The sequence below is a fragment of the Babylonia areolata genome, chromosome 1, assembly GCF_041734735.1.
Source record: "Babylonia areolata isolate BAREFJ2019XMU chromosome 1, ASM4173473v1, whole genome shotgun sequence".
NCBI classification, from domain to species: domain Eukaryota; kingdom Metazoa; phylum Mollusca; class Gastropoda; order Neogastropoda; family Buccinidae; genus Babylonia; species Babylonia areolata.
Genome location: NC_134876.1, coordinates 34,924,705 through 34,939,704, shown reverse-complemented (window position 1 = coordinate 34,939,704; position 15,000 = coordinate 34,924,705). Strand labels below are relative to the sequence as shown.

Below are 15,000 nucleotides of genomic sequence, written 5' to 3'. Positions count from 1 at the left end.
CATCTCGTTGTAATCACTTACCTTATTTCATTATTTCTATTTTAATTTTTAGAATGTTCTGTCTTGTGTCATTAAAGTGCATTTCATCAATGCTTATTCTGAAACCTGTTCTGTTCGGATATCCCCGTCCCATGAGACGACGACGACCGTTCTTCCTTACTCTCAAAGTGGTACTGATTTCACAATTATCAGAGTTACATCGTACAGCATCCATCATTGCTATCAAGGTGACTGGTAGCCGAGACACCCACTGTCCGAGGAAACCCTGCACCGCTGCTCGGTTTGTTTGGCGAATTGTTCCCATCTTGAGCAAGGACAATGCCTGCTCACTACAAAAGTTGGCATGAGATCATTGTTGGATACTGAGAGAGGTGGGAATGTTGTGAAAGAGAATACTTGTTTCATTATTCTTAGTTTGGTGCTAATCATATTGCCTGTGCCAGAGAGAGAGAGAGAGAGACGGGGTTGGTGAAGGGGGACACAAACAAGGGGAAACAGACACAAGGCAAAGACATGCACACAGCCGCAGACCTCAGGAACTAAATCGTCAGCAAACGTTGACTCATGTGGACACACACGTGTACAGATCTGCATTGCAAATTGACCCAACCCACACTTCTCCTCCTCACTGACTCTCCCAGGGCTAAATATCATCTTGGAGGTGATGCCAGAGTTCTAAGCTCGCGGGCCATTGGGTATTGCTGAAGGACAAAGCAATGCAATGTTGCTCAATACATTCAAATGTGTAGAGGATACACAGAAGTGAAACTCTGGACCGAAAGAGAACTTATAATCATCGCAGCGGTCGCTTGGTTTTCGGGAGTCGGATCAACTCCTTTCAACAGTGAATTAAAACAAAGGAGGAAAAATCGTAAATATTTTATAAAAAAAAAAGAAAACGAAACAACGAGAAAGAAACGGAGAAGGAAGGAAGACAGGACAGAAAGGGGAAAAATGAAGGAAGGAAACAGAGATCCCTACCCCCTCGATGAAAGGAGAATGAAAGAGATGTGTCATTGTTTTGTCAGAAAGAAAGAAACCAAGAAACCATGTTGTCTCTAACTTACGGTTGGAAAAATACCAAATTTACGGCCACAGGCAGAAAGAAAGAAAAAAATAATAGGAAAACTTAAAGAACAACTTTAAAAAAGCAACAAAAGAAAAAAGGAAATCAAAGTGTGTTGTGAACAGTGTGATCACTCACAAATGCCATCTCGGTGGGTTTGAAAGAAAGGAAAAGAAAGGTACAGAAGGAAAGAAACGAGGACGATAAAACAACAGAAGCTCAGAGACAACATGTTGGGTCTACTGGTCCACTGACACCATCCCGGGGATGTCGACAGAAAGGCACAACAGGAAATGGTATGAGCGAAAGAAACGATGACGTAAACAGTGGTTTGTTTTGTTCACCATGACCAAGCTGGAAATTACCTGGGAGTTCAATCCAGATGAGAAAAAAAAATAAAGAAAGTGCAGCTCCAATATTTTTTTTTTTTTTTTTTTTTAAAGAAGAAAAGTTTTCAGCTACTCTCCTCAGCTGTAAATAACAACAGGACTCCTTAGCGATATATTATGTGCCAAGGATTTCATCTGGCAAAGAGGGTCTACATAAGAAAATAGAGTACCAATCAGCATTGTAGAAATGATAGAGTGAAAATGTCGTTAATAAAATAAACGAGGGAGATAAATAAACAAACCAATACACAAACAAATATATAAGCAAACAAATAAAAAACAAAACCAAAATTGTAAATAAATGAAGCATTGAAGTACGACTTCAGCATCAGCATGGTGTATACACTTACAAGTGGATTCAATGAATGTTTTTCTTTCACTTTTTGCTATTCTCAACTCGGATTGTTTTTATTTCTGTTTTGTTGTGTTTCTAGCTTGCCAAGGTGTCTGATATTTACAAACCTTAAACCATAGCTAACTTGTCGTGGCACTCCGCAGGCAGATCTGGACTGCTACAGCAGAAGCCCTACCTACCATGCTGCCAGACACAAACACAAACACAGGAGTAAGTGGTGGTAGGGTGACTCAAAATGGCGTATTTATTGGTTCAGAGTCATGTCACTTTCCTGGAAGTATTAAACCAGACTTAACAAAGCAGATGTGCGCATCCCGTGGTACATTGCAAACGCCCCCCTCCTTACCCTCCCTCCCCCCTCCCCCCAGCCCCTGACCTCCCCCACCACTCCTTACTACCTTAGCAAGAGAGGGTTTTTTCCCCGTTCGTGCTGTTTCCCCGCCCTGTTTGTATCATATTCCAAACTCCGAGAGCTTAAAAAAAAAAGAACAGTGTGGGAGGACGGAGGGGGACTGTACTGAGGGGAACTGGCGGTAAGAGAGCAAGGGGGGAGGGGGGGATAGGGAGGGGAATGGGGATGGTAGCGGAGAGGGGGAGGGTATCCCTGACACTACTACGGCTGTCACAGACAATAGCCCGGCTCGCTCATACCGCTGCCTGACACTTTCTGCACCGAGCCCTATTAGACGAACCGGGGGGTGAGGAAAAAAAGGAAATGAAAAGAAACACACACACACACACACACACACACATACTCTCTCTCTCTCTCTCTCTCTCTGTGTCTCTGTGTCTGTCTGTCTGTCTGTCCTTGGCAAACGTTTCTCCATGCCTGTCCTCTCTGTATGTCGATGGCGATGTCTGTGTCTGTCGGTCTTTCTCTTTCTGTCTGCCTGTCTATCTGCCTCTGTGTGTGTGTGTGTGTGTGTGTGTGTGTGTGTGTGTGTGTGTGTGTGTGTGTGTGTGTCCCTCCCCCCCCACACCCCCCAAGTCTTAACTCACCTCCATTTCCTCTGTGTCTGTCCGTCTTTATCTCATTCTCTCTCTCCCTATCTCTTCACTTGCCGCTTTTACTCTCTCTGTATCTCTTAGTATTTTTCTCTCTTTTTACCTCGTTCTCTGCTCTCTCTCTCTCTCTCTCTCTCTCTCTCTGTCTCTCTCTCTCTCTCCCTCTCTCTGTGTCTCTCTCCCTCTATCTCCCTTCTTCCCTCTAATTACCTGTCCTTGGCCAAAGCACAAGGCTCCCCCATCACCTCATTTCTCTTCGGTTAGGACCCAAACAGAATCTAACCCCTTTCCTCTGCACCCCATTTATTTTATACCCCCTCCCCTTCTTCCTCCTCCTCTTCCTCCTCCTCCACCTCCTTCTCCTCAGAGTTGCGCGGGTGTTTTACCAAAGTACTGCCGCTCTCCTCTGGGGGCTACCAGCCACGTTTGACATGATGCACGGAGTCATCAGTTTGCCTCCAGCGGGGCAGAGGTGTGGATACACACAGTAGAACATAATGAGATAGAATAATAATGTAATATCTATAAGACGAGAGAAGAGAATATGCTTTTATTACAAAGGGTACCAGAGTCACAAGGACTGCTGGGGGTGATGTGGGGTGTTGTCGGGGATAGTACATGAAAGTACAGCTATGAATTAGAAATCAGATACAAATACAAATACAGCAGGAATTTAGATACATATGTATATAAACATGTAAGAGCATGTGCGTTCGCTCGCAGTCATGCACACAACGAGTCGCTCGCAGTCACAGACAGGTTCACCAACGCATTGACAGACATAAGACAATGACTGAAGACGGAACTGGCGAATATAAGAAACAGACAAACGGAAAGGTCATGGAAATAGACAGACAGTCTAACAAATAGACTGACAGTCTAACAAATAGACAGACACAGGCTGACTAGTAGACAGACACACACAGAGGCTGACCTCACAACCTCCCACCCTCCTACCTTCCCCTCACTCCGCCCCTGCCTGATGGAGTGGAGGCAGAGGCATCAGATGGAGTGGAGGCAGGGGGCATCAGATGGAGTGGAGGCAGGGGGCATCAGATGGAGTGGAGGCAGGGGGCATCAGATGGAGTGGAGGCAGGGGCATCAGATGGAGTGGAGGCAGGGGCATCAGATGGAGTGGAGGCAGGAGGGAGGGGGGATAGAAGGAGGAAGGACAGGAAGAGTTCCAGCACTGAACTGTCTTGAAGACTCTCATCTTTCATCATGTCGCGCTGGGCTGAGAGAGGGACACACACACACACACACACACACACGTTCGAAAATATGCTGCCATGAAAACAAAACAAAATAAATAAACAACAACAACAGCAACAAAACAAACAAACAAATCCACCAGCTCCGAACTTACAGGGACAGCGCAGTATTACTTTTTACTTCTTTCATTTCTTTCTTTCCATTCGGACTTTCCAGAATCTTGCAGCCTGAAAACACTCAAGCCTCCATCCTCGAGCTGCCTGTTTTTGCACAAAACGTGAGGGAGGGATGGGAAGGAATGATGTCAGTTCAGAAAATGCCAGAAATGCCCCATCTCTCTCCAACTGGTTTCTCTTTCTGTGTGCATTTAACATTTCATGAGACGTGGGGTGCAAAGGAAAAAGAAAAAAAAAAAAAAAAGGAATGTCGGTGTATGTTTTTGTGTTGAGAAGTTATTTATATTTTGGTGTATTGAAAAGATTTGTTAAGGAAATCCAAAAATACAGAAGCAGGAGATAATCTGCGTTTTCACGTTTATATAAAAAAGACAAATATATCCTAGAAATAAGGTTTGTATAAGCATCGATTTCGCAATAACGTTTACTTTATCAAAGTGACACAAGATATATTTTACAGTGACCTTTTTCACGGAAGGCCCAATCCTTTTCTAAACCCTTTTTTTTTTCATTCAAACAGTAGCTGTCGGTATATTTTCCCGTCTTATTTTCTTCTTATTTCCATTATTACCTTTCATTGCCAGCTACTGAAAGTTGGTGAAATGGCATTTTTCACTCGTGGGAGCTCATAAGAATCCTATTCAGCTCAGAGAAGCAAACACTGAACTGTAAGGAGTGTTTCTTGTTGATGCAGTGTGGGAGGCTGGTCCACTGCCATTGTCCAGATATCTGATGAAGCCACAAGGTGGTTGGAGTTCGAGTCTTCTAAGGCACAACAAATGGCTCTTTCCTTTTGAGAGAACAAATGACACAACCACCTTTGCCGTCTTTGAATGATTTATATTCCTCTCTCCTAGATCCCCCATTTCATTTTTATTTCCTCTTATTTCTTGTTGTTGTTGTTCATTTATTTCTATCAAAATATTTTTGTAAAGACTTTTTTATGATGAAAAGGTTATTTATCTGTACTTGTTTTTCCTCTCTGTCATTTTGTATAAACATATACTGGTATGTGTGGCGGAATCACAATCGGCAAATTATATATAGATGTATAGATATATATGTCATATATCAGTGACCGAACGACACAAACAGCACAACACTTTACAAAAAGACTCTGGGTCTGAATTCAATGTGCTGACATAGGGTAACTAAACAATATATATTAAACTGGGTCATTCGCGCGCGCGCGCACACACACACACACACACACACACACACACACACACACACACTGCACGGGCTTAAGAGAGAGAGAGAGAGAGAGAGAGAGAGAGAGAGAGCCAATGGTGAATGGGTCAGTGTTCAGCGCGCTGTGCACGTGAAACAAAGCAATGACACTGTACCCCCCCCCCCCCCACTGTACCCCCCACTGTACCCCCAACTGTGTCCCCCCACCCCGCACTGTGTCCCCCCACTGTGCCCCCCGCTGCCCCCCTGGCCCCCTGTACCCCCCACTGACAGCCCCTGCCCTGCTCCTTTATTGTTACTGCAGGCGTTTTGGCTTCCTCGCTCCCTCCTTCCCTACTTCCATGGTTCTCTCTGTCTCTCTCCATGTCCCTGTTTGTCTGTCTGTCTGCCTTGTCTCTGTCTGTCTATCTCTCTGTCTCTGTCTGTCTATCTCTCTGTCTCTGTCTGTCTATCTCTCTGTCTCTGTCTGTCTATCTCTCTTCTGTCTGCCTGTCTTTTGTCTGTCTGACTGTCTGTCTCTGTCTCTCTCTGTTACTGTCTCTCTCTCTCTGTCTCTGTCCGTCTGTCTCTGTCTCTCCGTCTGTGTTTCTGTCTATCTGTCTGTCTGTCTGTCTCTCCCTCTCTCTCTCTCTCCTGTCTTCTGTCAGTCATGTATTTCTGTCTGTCTGTCTCTCTCTGTCTCTCCCTCCCTTACCAGACAAAAACGACAAAATATCAAATCTAAAACAAAAGTGCTCAAGGTACTTGATAATGATTTGCTGGAAGTTAGTTCTTATAGACTACTTGGTCTTACACTTGACAATAACCTTTCCTGGTCTTATCATATCTCTGCTTTATGCAAGAAGTTATCGAAAAAAGTATTTCAGCTCAATAGAATTAAACATTTCCTTAATCAACATACCCGTAAATTATTTTTTCATGCATACATCCAACCTGATATTGACTATGCATCAACATGCTGGGACGGGGCTAGTAAAAATTGCTTAAAACCTCTTGAAAGTATATACAGACGTTCCCTTAAGCTCATTCTCCTTAAATCTTCTATTCAAGCAAATGACTATGTTGAACTAAATATTCCCCCCTTTCATCTTAAATGTCGCTTTAACAAGGGTGTTTTTATGTTAAAAATTATGAAGAACTTTGCACCGCCCTATCTTTATAGGAAATTCCCGGAAAGAATCATTCGTAACAAGAGTACCATTTTTACCCCTCGTCCCAGAACTAACCTTTTCATGTCCTCTCTCACTTATTCTGGTGGTAAACTGTGGAATGAAATCCCCGAGTATCTTAGAAATAGATCTACTGTAGCATCTTTCAAAAAATCGTATCAAAAATATCTGATGCAACAAATGTAATTAGTACCAGCAAAATCAAAGCATATGATGAGATCCTAGTAAGCCAACGTACTTTGATTAATTGTTCTCCAACAGTGTGTAAGCAAGGAAAATCGGCGAGTGTAAGTATGCGTGTGTATCTCTGTGTACTTGTGTGCTCGAGATTATGTGTATGATGCCTGTGTGTGCACACACGTGTGTGTTTGAAGATTTTCATGTGGTAATGTTTTGTATGATTTTCATGTTTCCGTAATTGTAGTCTTTGATTCATCCATTTATGTAACTATTATTATCTATTTGGTTTGTTCTATGTCATTTATTATTCATACTTATTTCATTTATTACAATGTGTGTATGTGTGTGTATGCGTGTGTGAGGGCATGGTGTAAAGAAGCTTCCAGCTTATCCATTTTACCCTCAATAAAACATTTGTCATTGTCATTGTCATTGTCCCTCCCTCCCTCCCTCTCTCTCTCCTGTCTTCTGTCTGTCATGTCTGTCCCTCTGTTTCTGTCTCTGTTTGTATCTGTCTCTGTTTCTCTGTCTCTCTCTCCCTCTCTCTCTCTCTTCTGTCTGTCTCTCCGTCTCTGTCTCTGTTACTCTGTCTGTCTGTCTCTCTCTCTCTCCCCCTCTCTCTCTCTCTCCTGTCTGTCTGTTTGTCTCTCTCTGTCTCTGTCTCTCTGTCTGCCTCTGTCTCTGTCTCTCGGTCTCTGTCTCTCTGTCTCTGTCTCTCTCTGTCTATCTCTCTTTCTCCTGTCTGTCTGTCATGTCTGTATGACTGCTCCCCCTGTCTTTCCTGCTGCTTCAGTCTCCCTCCCTTGTCTTATGTCTGTTTGTCAGTGTACCCGACTTTGACGTACGCCAAAGAGCCTTTGCTCACAACTCAGTTGATCATGACCTGTGAGTGATATTACAACAATTTCGACATCTAATGAAAACTATGCACCACGAAGTGGATAGCTGTACAGTGACATCCAGTGCTGAATTGATAAGTGTCTTGTCTGAAGTGGTCCTGTGTCTTCGGAACCTTAAGGTGCCGTGACAATGAAGCATTCTGTTCTTTTCTATTCTGTTCTTACTCGCCGGATCCAACCCTGTTTGTCATTCACTCTTTCTCTGTATATATCCTCCTCTTCTTTCTTTCAGTAATGAGTTTTTTCCCCTTTTTTTCGTGTTGCTGCTTCTGTTCACTCTGTTTTCCACTGCACAATAATATGTGTGTTTTCCTCACGTTCTCTTTCTTTTCTTTTTTTTATTTTTTATTTTTATTTATTTTTTTAATAGCGTTTTTGCTTCCGTTGGTTCATGTATTTCCTCTGGACCTTTCTTGTTCCATAACCATTGCTTTTTTGGTGTGTGTGTTTTTCTGATCCAATCTGCTGTCACACTTCCCCCTCTGCCATTCCTCTTCTCTCTCCCTCCGTCTCTCTCCCGGTGTCTACATGCAGTTCGGCGATGCTGTAATGTGCTCCTCAAAAAAGATTTCGTTCTGGGACTGGCGACTTGATATTCCCATTGGCTTTCCTGCCATTCTGGGTGGCATGTTCTGCTGGGTGGGTGAAAATGGTTCTTCAACCTAAAAAAAAGAGTTGTTCGAGAATGTGTATGCTCGAAAATGGGGAGGGGGGGAGTGAGAGAAAGAGGTGGTGACTAGTGTGTGTTTCCGTGTGTGCGTGTGTGCGTGTGCGTGCGTGCGTGCGTGCGTGCGTGCGTGTGTTTGTGTGTGTGTGTGTGTGAGTGAAGAGGGCGGAAGAGAGAGATAGAGAGACAGACAGACAGAAGACTGAATAACGATATGTGTGTATCAGAGAGAGAGAGAGTGTGTGTTTGTGTGTTTGTTTGTATGTTTGTTTGTTTGTGTGTGTGGGGGGGGGGGGGGGGGGGGTGGATACATATGTGTGTGCATGCCTGTATGTGACTGCCAGTTGCATTATTTTGTGTCCCTCTGCGCTTTGTCGTCACCTGAATGGCAGCATGGTCCCAGTGGCTAGGGGCAACAGAAAGTTCATCAGAGCACCAGGAGAGGAGTCCAGGAATGATGCTCACTCGCTCCTTGAACAAGCATTCATTCCCGTCAAAAGAAGCTTGGCAGGTGATGGTGTCATACATGTATCGAACCAAACACTAAAACAAAAATCCCAACACATCTTCAGGCCATTTGTTACAGCTAATATTTCCCCCATTCTCTCTGTCTTCCGTGGAACATTTTGGCAGACTGTCCATAGTATGGGAAAGCCAGACACCATTAGTATTTCCAAGTACTCATATTCTGAAAGGACAACATCGAAAGGACCTTGTTCCCGTTTCACCCCCCTCGTGTCCATGGCCATTATGCAGTTTCCCTTTCTCAAGGAGGTGTCACTGCTAGGATGATGCCCGACCAACTGCATACCCAACGCGCTTAGTCATGGACACCGACAGACAGAGTACAGTGACACAGTCAGAATTAGAGACTATAATGCCAGAAAAGGAAACAAGTAAGAATACCACAAACGAAATTAAGAAGAAAAAAAATCCTTTGGACAAGTAAACACGTTGATAGATGCACAATATCACGCAACAATCAAGACTGGTAGAGCTTTTCTTTCGTACAGGAACTGAACAAGAAAACGAAATCTAACAAGTGAATCCACTTTAATTGGCAAAAACAAGGATTCAACAGATCCATTTATCTGACTCTTTCTCTGTCTGTCTGTCTCCCTGTCTCTTTCTTTCTCTGTCTCACACATTCACACAAACACAGACATGCGCTTGATTGCTTGCTTGCACGCTCACACACACACACACACACACACACACACACACACACACACACACACACACACACACACACACAGAGAGAGAGAGAGAGAGAGAGAGAGAGAGAGTTGTGCAATTTTGATTTTTTTTCTTAGTTTTCTGTGGGTGTTGGAGTCGGTGTGGTGGGTGAGCTGGAAGGGAACAATGCTTGTCACTGGTGTGAATGATGGAAAAACGCCGACAGCGGTCTCAAATTAATGGTGTTCCTACTGCCACACTGACAAAAAGACAGGGTATAGACAACTGCCAAACCCAGGCTCAACTTTTTGACATGGACAGCACTCCCGAAAGCCTTGCTTCCAATTTCCAAGGTCCTTGTTCACAGTTTGACAGGTCCTTCGTGTTGCAAGGTGTGACCCGTTCGATACCCAAACAGCACAGTGCTGGCCAAGCAGTTACAGCACCCGACAAAGAAACTGTGGATATTGGATTAGGTTCAGGAACATGGGTCGAGATTCTTGCTGTCTCTCCAGTAGAAAGACCTTGTTTCGTGGTCTGGATGCTAGTCATTTTGGTTACACGATCAACCTGTGGTAACGCACTCTACCTGGAGAGAGCACCCCGACTTTCACATAATGTTTTGACAAGAAAGTGTACAATGCACACAACTCAGAACAAGACAATGCAATGCAACACAATACATTACTCTGTGACATTAAACAGTGCTACACAATTCAGTGCAATATGATACATTATCTGTGACATTAACATTACTACACAATTCAGTGCAATACAATACATTATCTGTGACATTAAACAATACTACACAATCCAGTGCAACACAATACATTACTTTATGACATTAAACATTACTACACAATTCAGTGCAACACAATACATTACTTTATGACATTAAACAATACTACACAATCCAGTGCAACACAATACATTATCTGTGACATTAAACAATACTACACAATTCAGTGCAACACAATACATTACTTTATGACATTAAACATTACTACACAATTCAGTGCAACACAATACATTACTTTATGACATTAAACATTACTACACAATTCAGTGCAACACAATACATTACTCTATGACATTAAACAATACTACACAATTCAGTGCAACACAGTACATTACTTTATGGCATTAAACAATGCTACACAATTCAGTGCAACACAATACATTACTTTATGACATTAAACAATACTACACAATTCAGTGCAATACAATACATTACTTTATGGCATAAAACAATGCTACACAATTCAGTGCAACACAATACATTATCTGTGACATTAAACAATGCTACACAATTCAGTACAACACAATACATTACTCTATGACATTAAACAATGCTACACAATTCAGTGCAACACAATACATTACTCAATGACATTAAACAATGCTACACAATTCAGTGCAATATGATACATTATCTGTGACATTAAACAATGCTACACAATTCAATGCAACACAATACATTACTCTATGACATTAAACAATGCTACACAATTCAGTGCAATACAATACATTACTCAATGACATTAAACAATGCTACACAATTCAGTGCAATACAATACATTACTCAATGACATTAAACAATGCTACACAATTCAATGCAATACAATACAAATGTGTCGGTATCTACAAGATGCATCAGCTGATGCAAGCAGGGTTATGCTGAGGTGAAAAGGGGGGAGAGGGGAGGGGGAGTGGTCACTGTGGTGTGTGGGACAGGGCAGGGAGGGGTGGGCAACACAAGTAGTGGGACGGGCCGGGGGGGGTTGGGGGGGGGGGGGGGGGGTAAGGGGGGAGTACGGTGGGGGTGAGGGGAGGTAGGAGGGGCATCCAAACTTGTAGAAACAAAGTTTGTTTATGTTTGTCTTACAACGAGGTTGTGAAGAGGTGGTGGTGGTGGGAGGGGGGTCACACATTTCTGGCATTCTGTCGGTTTGCTGAGCTAAAAGTTTCCGTCCTGACATGTACCTCTACTCTTTGCTTTTACCCTGTCGACCTCCACCCAACCCCATCCCCATCCTTGACAAGCCCCTCTGCACCAAAGTTACTCTGAGTCTTTTGGTGTTGCTCCTCACAGAAATCTGTTGCTCCAGGCTATGGACAGAATCGATGTCATAAGTGAGAGAGGGAGGGGGAGGGGGTAGACAGAAAATGAGATAGAGGATGGGAAATAAAACGAGAGAGAGGGAGAGGAGAGAATATGTATATATGTATGTATGTATACTATGTTTCTGAATGCGTGGGTGTGGTATGCCTGTCAGAGCAAACCCCGCTTTTGCGCTGACTGACAGTATCAAACACCAAAACCAAAACACAAAGTCACCATTTATTCACAACCAACAGAAAGCCACTCATTCAAAATGCTGAAGAAAGAAAGTAATCTACGTTTGACAGAGGCGTGGAGATCAATATAGAATAAAAGGAAAGGATAAAATGAGATTAGATAAACTGAGTGGCACAAAGCAACGTGACAAACACCGTATACATGGACATACAAGGAGCAAATCAATAAAACGTTATGCTCGTGCTAGAAAAAAACGACTGTTATTTTATTTGTATCAATGCAAAATCACATTGCCTGAAAAAAAAGAGTCGATATTCAAGCTATTACCTCTCTCTCTCTCTTTGGTAACTGTTTACATCAAGAGAGAGAGAGAGAGAGATGGAGAGAGCTCAACCACGCGTTTGGCAGAATATATAACATATTGTAAGGATATGCAAACCATCTGATGAAAACTGATCCGACACGGTCCTTTTAGAAGAGAGACAGACAGACAGACAGACGGACAGACGGACGGACGGATGAACGGACAGACGGACAAATAAACACAGAGACAGTAACAGAGACAAAGGCAAATAGAGACAAGGAGACAGAGACAGGTAGAGACATGGAGAAGAGGAAGGTTGGAGTGAATTTGGGGAAAAGAAGTGGTCAGAATCATTGGTAGAGACATGACGATCCATTAGCCATTCATTTGGTACATCATTACTGCTGACAGGATTCCTCTCGATAGATCTATACATCCATAGATCCCCGCGTCTATAACACACACACACACACACACAAGCGCGCGCGCCATCCTCACATATTATCCTGATCAAAACCTTATGAATAATACATTTTCTTGAAAGCATTTTGTCTGCGACTGATTCCGAGATCCTCATCAGGGAAAAAAAGGTGTTGATTATTTTATTGCTTCCTCTGTTTGTTTTTTGTTTTCTCTGTTCTTCATTCTTCAGTCAGGACAACCATAAATCAACCAACCACTCACTCACTCACTCAGTGAATCCATCAATCACTCTGTCAGTCAGTCTTCTTCTACTTCAACTTCTTTTGTTTTTCATTTGCAAGGCCTTCCTACTCCTTGCCTTAGTTGTCTCTATCTGTAGACTTGTAGTATGCTGACACAAAAGAAGATTCTACCAGAGACAAGTGAAAATTGTTACAAACATTCCTCTCTGTCTCTGTCTGTCTGTCTGTCTCTCTCTCTCAAACTCTATTTCTATTTGCCTGACGTGGCTGAAAGTGTCTGACTAAGAGAAAAGGAATCTTGAAGTAGACTTTTTTAATATATATATATATATATATATATATATATATATATATTAATACTTCAACTGTGTTTACAAGTCTCGGCTGTGTTTATGAATCTGTGACAGGTCTGAGTCGAAATTTGACCTTTTTCCTCTTGCTAAAGTCTGTTTTGTCTGTGTAGGATGACTAACGGGGAAAGGCGAGGAAACGACTGGATTACTGCAGAATCCCAAAACTAAACGAGAAGTGACCTTGAGGTAGGTATGGATACTGGATATTTTGGGGGTGGGGGAGTGGGGAGAGGGGCGGGGTGTGAACGGAAGGATGTGTGTTGAGCCTCGGTATTCCTCCGTGCCGCCATCCTCTGTGCCTCCCCTGGTCAACGTTGAGAAGCTCCCAGATTTGCCAAAAGAGGAGGAATATGTAGACTGTTCTCTCCCCCCCCCCCCCCACCCCCCCACCCCCGTCCCCCACCACCACTCCACTGCCCACTTACATCTGTGTGTTTACCGTCTATCTGTCCAGGCTTTCTACAAACCTGTTGATTCATCATTTCGTGTTTATTTTGTTTTTCATTTATCTCTGTGTTATCTGTCAGCATCTCCCTTTTTTTTTCGCTGAGACTTTCCCTGCTTTTGTCGATTTTGTAAATGTTTTTCCGTAGATGTATTTTGTTTTCCATATATATATTTATCTGCCTGTCTGATTGTTTAATATTCCCATTTGTGTGTGTGTGTGTGTGTGTGTGTGTGTGTGTGTGTGTGTGTGTGTCTATGTCTGTGTCACTGTGTGTGTGTGGAAAGACAGAAAATCAGACAGTAGTGGAGAGAGAGAGAGAGAGAGAGAGAGAGAGAGAGCAGAAACAGTCGGACAGAAACAAACAGAAACAGACAGCAAAGAGCAGATATTTTAAAATGAACAGAATTAAAGGAAATCAGTGGTATGATACTGTGCTCACACACACACACACACACACACACACACACACACACACACACACACACACACCAATAAATAAACCAACACATTTTAATTCTAAACTCCGCCAACTTTCACAGAGAAAATAAGATAAAAGCTAAATGAAAAAAGGATGCCGCATTATACACAGTAACGGAGGAGAAAAAGACCGACATCAGAGCCGACTCAAAATAAAAAGGAAGCGTATAATACGCAGTAAACGAGGAGAAAAAGACCCCGATATCAGAGCTCGCTGTAAAACCCCGAGCCACTAAATCAAAAGCTTCAAGCAGGCACAGCCGACAAGTTTTACTTCGCCGCCGTTCTTATCAGCTGCACCACAGCATTCCGCCAGGCCCCCCTCCTACCCCCTACTATCTCTCAGACCCCCAAGCGTTCTCCTGGCGGGCTCGTTAACACTGATGAAGGAGGAACCTGCAGCCTGCAGAAAAGTTCCAGACAAGTAAAAAGAGTCTCTACAGCAAGCCAGCTAGCAGCATAGCAGCAGCACCAGCAGCGGTAACACAACGTATGTTTCCAGCAAGGGAGGAAGGGGTGTGGGGTGTGGTGTGGGGTGGGGCGGGGTGCCAAGGGCTGTGCTAAATGGACTGATTTGCCCGCCGTGAGTTAGCGGGGAGTAATCATGACGCTCACATTTCCCACAATCCTTCTTGTCAAAACACGTCACTCCACGGGCCATCACTCTCTCGATTTACCCCAACGTTGCAGGGGAACAAGGGGGAGGGGAGGAAAGCGAGGTTTTTTTTTCCCTCTCCCGAGCGTTTAACACAAACATTTTCCATTCAATTTGCTGAGAAAGTGGGTCTGGAGAGAAAGTGAAAGAGAAAAAAAGAAAGAAAAGAAAGAAAGGTGCTGTCGTTCTGACACATTTGAGGCGGAGGCGAAACATGGTGTGGCGTGGGGGGCCGAGGGCTACAGAGGGTGAAAAGGGGTAACCGCTGTGTGCGTGCGTGCGTGCGTGTGTGTGTGTGTGTGTGTGTGTGTGTG

At 43.4% G+C, this 15,000-nt stretch overlaps 1 protein-coding gene across 1 annotated transcript in view; it reads left to right on the top strand.

Annotated features, from left to right (window-relative positions):
* LOC143291981 (frizzled-5-like) overlaps window positions 1–15,000 on the top strand; it is a 174,478-nt gene that overhangs the window by 5,980 nt on the left and 153,498 nt on the right. The window contains exon 2 of the mRNA XM_076602137.1: window positions 13,217–13,292. The gene's annotated coding sequence lies outside the window, so the exon portion shown is untranslated. The remainder of the gene's footprint in view (window positions 1–13,216; window positions 13,293–15,000) is intronic.